This window comes from Vitis vinifera, chromosome 8 (assembly GCF_030704535.1).
Source record: "Vitis vinifera cultivar Pinot Noir 40024 chromosome 8, ASM3070453v1".
Lineage (NCBI taxonomy): Eukaryota > Viridiplantae > Streptophyta > Magnoliopsida > Vitales > Vitaceae > Vitis > Vitis vinifera.
The window spans coordinates 7,435,525-7,444,267 of record NC_081812.1 but is presented as its reverse complement, the minus strand read 5'-3'; the positions used below and the strand labels follow the sequence as shown (position 1 = coordinate 7,444,267).

The window sequence follows — 8,743 nt, the reverse complement described above, 5'->3', positions numbered from 1 at the left end:
TTAGTCTTTTTTTAGTTTTGTTTTCTTTTGTTTTCTTTTGTTTCTTTGTTTTTGTTACAGTTGATACTAGTTGTGTATGCCAAATTGGATACGGGACAGTGGAGAAAGGCTTATGAAACTTGAAACACCTCATAAAAAGGAGTTGGAATTGAGCTTGAACATCATGGAAGCTACACCTGAAGATCAGCATAGTCACCATGGTCACCAGGATAATCCCAATGCATTCAGATCAATGAGGGACCGCATGCATCCACCACGTATGAGTGCACCATCATGTATAGTGCCTCCTATAAAGCAGCTAGTAATTAGACCACATATTGTTCCGCTTCTTCCTACTTTCCATGGGATGGAAAGTGAGAATCCCTATGCACATATCAAGAAATTTGAAGATGTTTGTAATACATTCCAAGAGGAAGGAGCTTCAATCGACTTGATGAGGCTAAAGCTATTTCCTTTTACTTTGAAGGATAAGGCCAAGATTTGGCTTAATTCTTTAAGGCCAAGGAGTATCCGAACTTGGACTGATTTACAAGCTGAATTCCCCAAGAAATTTTTCCCTACTCATAGAACAAATGGTTTGAAAAGGCAAATTTCAAATTTCTCAGCTAAAGAGAATGAGAAATTCTATGAGTGTTGGGAGAGATACATGGAAGCCATCAATGCTTGTCCTCATCATGGTTTTGATACATGGCTATTGGTGAGTTATTTTTATGATGGAATGTCTTCCTCAATGAAGCAACTCCTCGAGACTATGTGTGGAGGAGATTTCATGAGTAGGAATCCGGATGAAGCCATGGACTTCTTGAGTTATGTGGCTGAAGTTTCAAGGGGATGGGATGAACCGAACAAAGGAGAAGTGGGGAAGACGAAGTCTTAACCAAATGCCTTTAATACTAAGGCTGGGATGTATACCTTGAATGAAGATATTGACATGAAAGCAAAAGTTGCAGCTATGACGAGAAGATTGGAGGAGCTAGAACTGAAAACGATACATGAAGTGCAAGTCGTTGTTGAGACACTAGTGCAAGTCAAGCCATGCCTTATTTGTCAATCTTATGAGCACTTGGTGGAGGAGTGTCCTACAATTCCAGTTGCTAGGGAAATGTTTGGAGATCAAGCAAATGTCATTGCACAATTCAAGCCCAACAACAATGCTTCATACGATAATACTTACAACTCAAATTGGAGGAATCATCCAAATTTCTCCTGGAAGCCTAGAGCACCTCAGTATACATAGCCAGGCCAAGCATCTCAGCAAGCTTCAAATCTTGAGCAAGCAATAGTGAATCTAAGCAAGGTGGTGGGAGATTTTGTTGGAGATTATAAATCCATCAATGCTCAACTCAGTAAAAGAATTGACAGTGTAGAGAATACTTTGAATAAAAGGATGGATGGAATGCAAAATAAATTATCTCATAAGATAGATAATCTCCAATACTCAATCTCAAGGTTCACTAACCTTAACACAGTGCAAGAGAAGGGGAGATTTCCTTCTCAACCTCACCAAAATCCCAAGGGTATCCATGAAGTGGAAACTCATGAAGAAGAGTCTTCATAGGTGAGAGATGTCAAAGCTTTGATCACTCTAAGGAGGGGTAAAAAGGTTGAGCTACCAACACCCAAGCCACATGTTGAGAAAAATGAAAAAGAAGAAGAGACAGAGAAGGGAGAGGAAATCAAAGGAAAGAAGAAAGATAGCAGTGAAGGGAAAGAGGACCATGATTCAACAGTGAATGCAAATTTGGAGAAAGTAGTTATCAAGGGAGATGTGCTGAAGAGACAAGCACCTCCACCTTTTCCTCAAGCGTTGCATGGGAAAAAGGGAATAAAAAATGCATAAAAAATTCTTGAAGTATTAAGATAGGTGAAAGTCAACATCCTATTGCTAGATATGATTAAACAAGTTCCAACTTATGCAAAATTCCTGACGGACTTGTGTACTATCAAAAGAGGGTTGAATGTGAATAAGAAAACCTTCTTGACTGAGCAAGTAAGTGCTATTATACAGTGCAAGTCTCCTTTGAAGTACAAAGATCCGGGTTACGCTACCATTTTAGTCATGATTGGAGGAACTATAGTGAAGAAAGCTTTGTTAGACTTGGGAGCAAGTGTGAATTTGCTACCATACTCTGTTTACAAGCAATTGGGACTTGGTGAATTGAAGCCAACATCAATCACTCTATCTCTAGCAGATAGATCAGTGAAAATTCCAAGAGGGATAATTGAAGATGTCTTAGTTCAAGTTGATAATTTCTACTACCCAATAGACTTTGTTGTTCTTGACACAGACCCAATTTTCAAGGAAACTAATTATGTTCCTATTATCCTTGGAAGGCCATTCCTAGCTACATCAAATGCAATCATAAATTGTAGGAATGGACTCATGCAACTCACGTTGGCAACATGACATTGGAGCTTAATATCTTCTATATGTCCAAAAAGCCAATCACTCCGGAAGAAGAAGAAGGTCCAAAAGAGGTGTGCATCATTGACACTCTAGTGGAGGAGCATTGTAATTAGAAAATGCAAGAGAAGTTGAGTGAAAGTCTTGGGGATCTTGAAGAAGGGTTGCCTGAACCCTCAGATTTGCTTGCCACTGTACAAGGTTGGAGGAAGAGAGAAGAAATTCTACCTTTGTTCAATAAAGAGGAGGCACAAGAAGCTGCTAAAGAGGAGACCCCAAAGCTTGATCTGAAGCCCCTACCCACGGAGTTGAAGTATACATACCTAGAAGAGAATAAAAAGTGCCCTGTTGTTATATCTTCATCTCTTACTACTCCTTAGGAGGTGTGTCTACTTGAAGTTCTCAAGAGGTGTAAGAAAGCAATAGGATGGAAAATATCTGACTTGAAAGGCATCAGTCCTTTGGTCTGTACACATCATATATACATGGAAGAAGAATCTAAACCAATTCGTCAACCTCAAAGAAGATTGAATCCTTATATGCAAGAGGTGGTGCAGCTGAGGTTCTGAAGCTACTTCAAGTAGGTATTATCTACCCCATATCAGATAGCCCATGGGTGAGTCCTACTCAAGTGGTACCAAAGAAGTTAGGGATCATGGTCGTGCAAAATGAAAAAATAGAAGAAGTTGCTACACACCTCACTTCAAGTTGGAGGGTGTATATTGATTATAGAAAATTGAATGCTGTGACAAGGAAGGATCATTTTCCATTGCCATTTATTGATCAAGTGTTGGAGAGAGTCTCAGGCCATCCTTTCTATTGTTTCTTGGTCGGCTACTCCGGGTATTTTTAAATAGAAATCGATGTTGAAGATCAGGAGAAGACCACTTTCACATGTCCATTTGGAACATATGCCTACAAAATAATGCCTTTTGGTTTATGCAATGCACGAGAAATATTCCAACAATGTAAGTTAAGTATCTTCAGTGATATGGTGGAGCGAATTATGGAGGTTTTCATGGATGACATCACCATATATGGAAGTACATGATTACTACTCAAAAAGTGCTCTTTGATAGCTTGTAATAAACTCTTTTAAACACTTTTGAGTAGTAGTTATTGCCTTTTAACCCAATTAACATGTTAAGGACCCTTGCAATCAATTCTAATCAAATTATGTTAAGTTTTGCTGATTTGATAGCCTTTTGATCACCAAAGCAATCCGAGATTGAGGAGAGTTATATGGAATCTTGGGCAAAGCAATTGGAAGCTCAGAAACATGAAGAACCGAAACTTTGAAGTCCTTTGCCATAAGTAAATCCGGAATGCAAGGAGAAGAAGTAAAGAGAATCTGCCATGAAGCATATTCTTGATGACAGTCGTGTCAGCCACTTTTGGAGCACTTTCTAAAGTCCAATTGATGCATGCTATATGTCATTTCAAAGCTCAAGAAGTCAAAAATCCAATGCTTCAAACGGTGCGCAATGTCGAGTTGAAACGAACAAGTTACAGCCACTGCAAGGCAATCACTCTAAGCTGAAGAAAGCATTTTGCAAAAGTGTTGCGAAATCACCCTTTTGTTGCGAAGTGATTTCACAGCCTTTTTGTACAGTGTGGTGGATTTCCTCCTGAAGTTGCCCGATATATGCGACAAGTTCGAAGCTGAGAACCTCAAGATGAAAGCCAACTTCGCAGCCCTGTGAGAATAACCTTTTGCTGCGAAGTGATTTCGCAGCCCTTTTTGTATGTCTGCGAAATCTCGCAGACATCATTTTCTCTTGTGAAATGGTCCTTAGTGCGTCCCGATATTTGCTACCGACATTGGGAGATATTTTCCATCAGATTTTTGTTGTCTAAATCCCAAAATTCTCCTTATAAGCCACCAATTACAAGATTCCTTAGCTTTTAAGTTAGTAAAAAGAGTAAATATCCATGTAATAATTAGTTTTGTATTATGTTCATATATAAACCCCTCGAGAGCCTGTTCTCAAGGAGGAGACCCTTTTGTAAAAGTTTGAAAGCACGTAAAGTTCAGGCCCTTTGTTTTGCCTTACCTTCTCACTTTGTATTTTTCATCTTTTTCTAAGTTATGAACTCTCTGAGGAATTTTCCCTAGAGAATGAGTAACTAAACCTTTAGTTCCTTGAAGCTAAGGTTGCCGGGGAAGGTTCCAAGTGCAAGAATGCAAAGCTCTGTGGTTTCAGCCATGAATGAAGAGGAAGTGAAATCCTTTAGTGATTTATATGTTTTTAGTTAACTTAAAACACCTTAGAGTCACCTGGGCCAACACTTGGTAAGGCAAGTGATCTCCAACCATGGAGATGCACTAGTTTACCCCTTGCGAGCCTCTGGGAGGTGACTTTAAGGTAGGATTTTCTGGAATTGCCAACACTTGGTAAGCTTTTGGACTCCAAGGAGACATCCATTAGTTATCTCTTGCAAGCCTGAGAAGGGAAGTCCAAGGTTAAAGATCACCTTGAATGGTTAAGGCTTAGTGAGAGGTTTGAACCATTGCAAGTTGCATCAGTGAGAGAATTAAAGTTGAAATCTAATTAAAGGATGTATCTGTACAACACCGGTTAGAGAATTCACTATATGTTAAATCTTTAACGCGAGGAAATGAACCATTTGACCGGAGCTATGTCTTTTGCATGAGGAACCACCCCAGTGAACCTGACCCTCCAAGGAATGTTTTTTTTCTCTTCCTAAGTTATTCCCATTACTTGTTTTGTTAGTTAGTTTGAATCTAAATCTTTACCAATCAAGGTTTGAGTTTTATTTCTTAAGCTAACCTTGAAATGAAACACTACCAATTCACTTTGAATTGATATCATTTGTAATTTGGAAACCCTTCCCAGTGAACGATCCTAGAGCCGCTATACTATAGTAGCTTTTTCTTTGCTACCCTAGTATATGGTGTAATAGGTTATAAATTTTATTGATTACTCCCTCATCCAAGGAGTAGCAGCTGGACACAAATCAGTTGAGACACCAATTGGGCATGAATCAAATGGCGCCGTTGCCGGGGAAGGTGTCAAGTTTATAGTGATACCATTTTAGAGCACTTGTGATTTTTCATCACAAGTTTGGTAACTTTTCTTTCACTTTACTAATTCTCATTCTTTCTTTATTTATTCATAATCCAAGTTTATCTTTTAAATTCAGCTTAGTTTAATTTTGTTTTTTGTAGCCCTGTTTTCTTTTGTTGTCCTTTATTTTCATTTTAGTTACAGATAGATACTAGTTGTGTATGCCAAAGTGGATACGAGACAGTGGAGAAAGACTTGTTAAGTGTGATACCCCTCATAACAAAGAATTCGAATTGAGCTTGAATATCATGGAAGCTACACCTGAAGATCAGCATAGTCACCAAGGTTGTCAAGACAATCTCAATGAATTCAGATCAATGAGGGACCGTATGCATCCACTTCGTATGAGTGCACCATCATCTATAGTGCCCCCTACAGAGCAGCTAGTGATCAGACCGTATCTTGTTCCACTTCTACCAACTTTCCATGGGATGGAAAGTGAGAATCCCTATGCACATATCAAGGAATTTGAAGATGTTTGTAATACATTCCAAGAGGGAGGAGCTTCAATTGATTTGATGAGGCTTCAGTTATTTCCTTTTACTTTAAAGGATAAGGCCAAAATTTGGCTTAATTCTTTAAGGCCAAGGAGTATCCGCACTTGGACTGACTTACAAGCTGAATTCCTCAAGAAATTTTTTCCCACTCATAGAACAAATGGCTTGAAAAGACAAATTTCAAACTTCTCAGCTAAAGAGAATGAGAAATTCTATGAGTGTTGGGAAAGATATATGGAAGCTATAAATGCTTGCCCTCACCATGGCTTTGATACTTGGCTATTAGTGAGCTATTTTTATGATGGGATGTCTTCCTCAATGAAGCAACTCCTCGAGACAATGTGTGGAGGAGATTTCATGAGCAAAAATCCGGAGGAAGCTATGGATTTCTTGAATTATGTAGCCGAAGTTTCAAGGGGATGAGACGAACCAACCAAAGGAGAAGTGGGGAAGATGAAGTCTCAACTGAGTGCTTTTAATGCTAAGGCTGGGATGTATACCTTGAAAGAAGATGATGATATGAAAGCAAAATTGGCAACTGTGACAAGAAGATTGGAGGAGCTGGAACTGAAGAAAGTACATGAAGTGCAAGCTGTTGCTGAAGCACCAGTGCAAGTAAAGCTTTGTCCTAATTGTAAATCATATGAACATTTGGTGGAGGAATGCCCTGCAATTTCAGCTGAAAGGGAAATGTTTAGAGATCAAGCAAATGTTGTTGGACAATTCAAGCCCAATAACAATGCGCCTTATGGAAATACTTACAACTCAAGTTGGAGGAATCATCCAAATTTCTCATGGAAGGCCAGAGCAACTCAGTACCAACAGCCGGATCAACCATCTCAACAATCTTCAAGTCTTGAACAAGCAATAGCAAATCTCAGCAAGGTAGTGGGAGATTTTTTTGGAAACCAAGAAGCCACCAATGCTCAAATCAATCAAAGAATTGACAGAGTGGAGAGTACTTTGAATAAAAGGATGGATGGAATCCAAAATGACATATCTCAAAAGTTTGATAATATCCAATACTCAATTTCAAGGCTCACAAATTTGAACACAGTGCAAGAAAAGGAAAGATTTCCTTCTCAACCCCATCAAAACCCCAAGGGTGTCCATGAAGTGGAAAGCCAAGAGGGAGAATCATCATAGATGAAAGATGTCAAAGCCTTGATCACTCTAAGGAGTGGTAAAAAAATTGAGAAGCCAACACCCAAGCCACATGTTGAGAAAGAAGAAGAAGATATAAAGAAAGGGGATGGAATGGAAGATAAAGAGAAGGAGATCAGTGAAAAGAAGAAGGACTCTGATTCAACAATGAATGCAATTCCAGAGAAGGAACCTCTGAAGGAAGAAATGCTGAAGAAGTCAACTTCTCCTCCTTTTCCTCAAGCATTACATGGGAAAAAGGGGATTAGAAATGCAGCTGAAATCCTAGAAGTATTGAGACAAGTGAAAGTCAATATCCCACTGCTGAATATGATTAAACAAGTTCCAACGTATGCAAAATTCCTAAAGGACTTATGTACTATCAAAAGAGGGTTGACTGTAAACAAGAAAGCCTTCTTGACTGAGCAAGTAAGTGCAATCTTACAATGTAAGTCTCCATTGAAGTACAAAGATTCGGGAAGTCCTACCATTTCAGTCATGATTGGAGGAAAGGTAGTGGAGAAAGCTTTGTTAGACTTGGGAGCAAGTGTGAATTTGCTTCCATATTCTGTCTACAAGCAATTGGGACTTGGAGAGTTGAAGCCAACGACAATCACTCTATCTCTAGCAGATAGATCAGTGAAAATTCCAAGGGGGGTAATTAAGGATGTCTTGGTTCAAGTGGATAACTTCTACTATCCAGTAGATTTTATTGTTCTTGATACAGATCCTACTGTAAAGGAAGCTAATTTAGTTCCTATCATCCTTGGAAGGCCATTTCTTGCTACCTCAAATGCAATCATCAACTGCAGGAATGAGCTGATGCAACTCACTTTTGGTAACATGACACTTGATCTCAATATCTTCTATATGTCTAAAAAGCAAACCACTCCGGAAGAAGAAGAGGGTCCAGAAGAGCTGTGCATAATTGATACTTTAGTGGAGGAGCATTGTAATCAGAAGATGTAAGACAAGTTCAATAAAAATCTTGCGGATTTTGAGGAAGGTTTGTCTGAACCCCCTAATGTGCTTGCTACTCTACAAAGTTGGAGAAAGATAGAAGAGATTCTACCTTTGTTCAATAAAGAAGAAGAGGCAGCTGCTGAAAAAGAAATTCCAAAACTCAATCTAAAGCCTCTACCTATGGAGCTGAAATATATATACCTTGAAGAAAATAATCAATGTCCTATTGTAATATCTTCATCTCTAACCAGTCATCAAGAGAATTGTTTAATGGAAGTTCTCAAGAGGTGTAAGAAGGCAATAGGATGGCAAATATCTGACTTGAAAGGCATTAGTCCTTTAGTTTGCACGCATCATATATATATGGAGTAGGAAGCAAAGCCAATTTATCAACTTCAAAGAAGATTGAATCCTCATTTACAAGAGGTGGTGCGAGCTGAGGTGCTGAAGCTACTTCAAGCAGGAATTATTTACCCTATATCTGATAGCCCTTGGGTGAGTCCTACTCAAGTGGTACCAAAGAAGTCAGGGATTACTGTGGTTCAGAACGAAAAAGGAGAAGAAATTACTACACGCCTCACTTCAGGTTGGAGGGTGTGTATTGATTATAGAAAGTTGAATGCTGTAACCAGGAAAGATCATTTTCC

At 39.0% G+C, this 8,743-nt stretch overlaps 1 non-coding gene across 1 annotated transcript; it reads right to left on the bottom strand.

The window, feature by feature from the left end:
* Positions 1-574: 574 nt before the first annotated feature.
* On the bottom strand, positions 575-681 carry LOC132254221 (small nucleolar RNA R71). The gene has a single exon (XR_009466497.1). It is a non-coding gene; the product is annotated as a small nucleolar RNA R71 (small nucleolar RNA).
* Between the last annotated feature and the right edge of the window lie 8,062 nt (positions 682-8,743).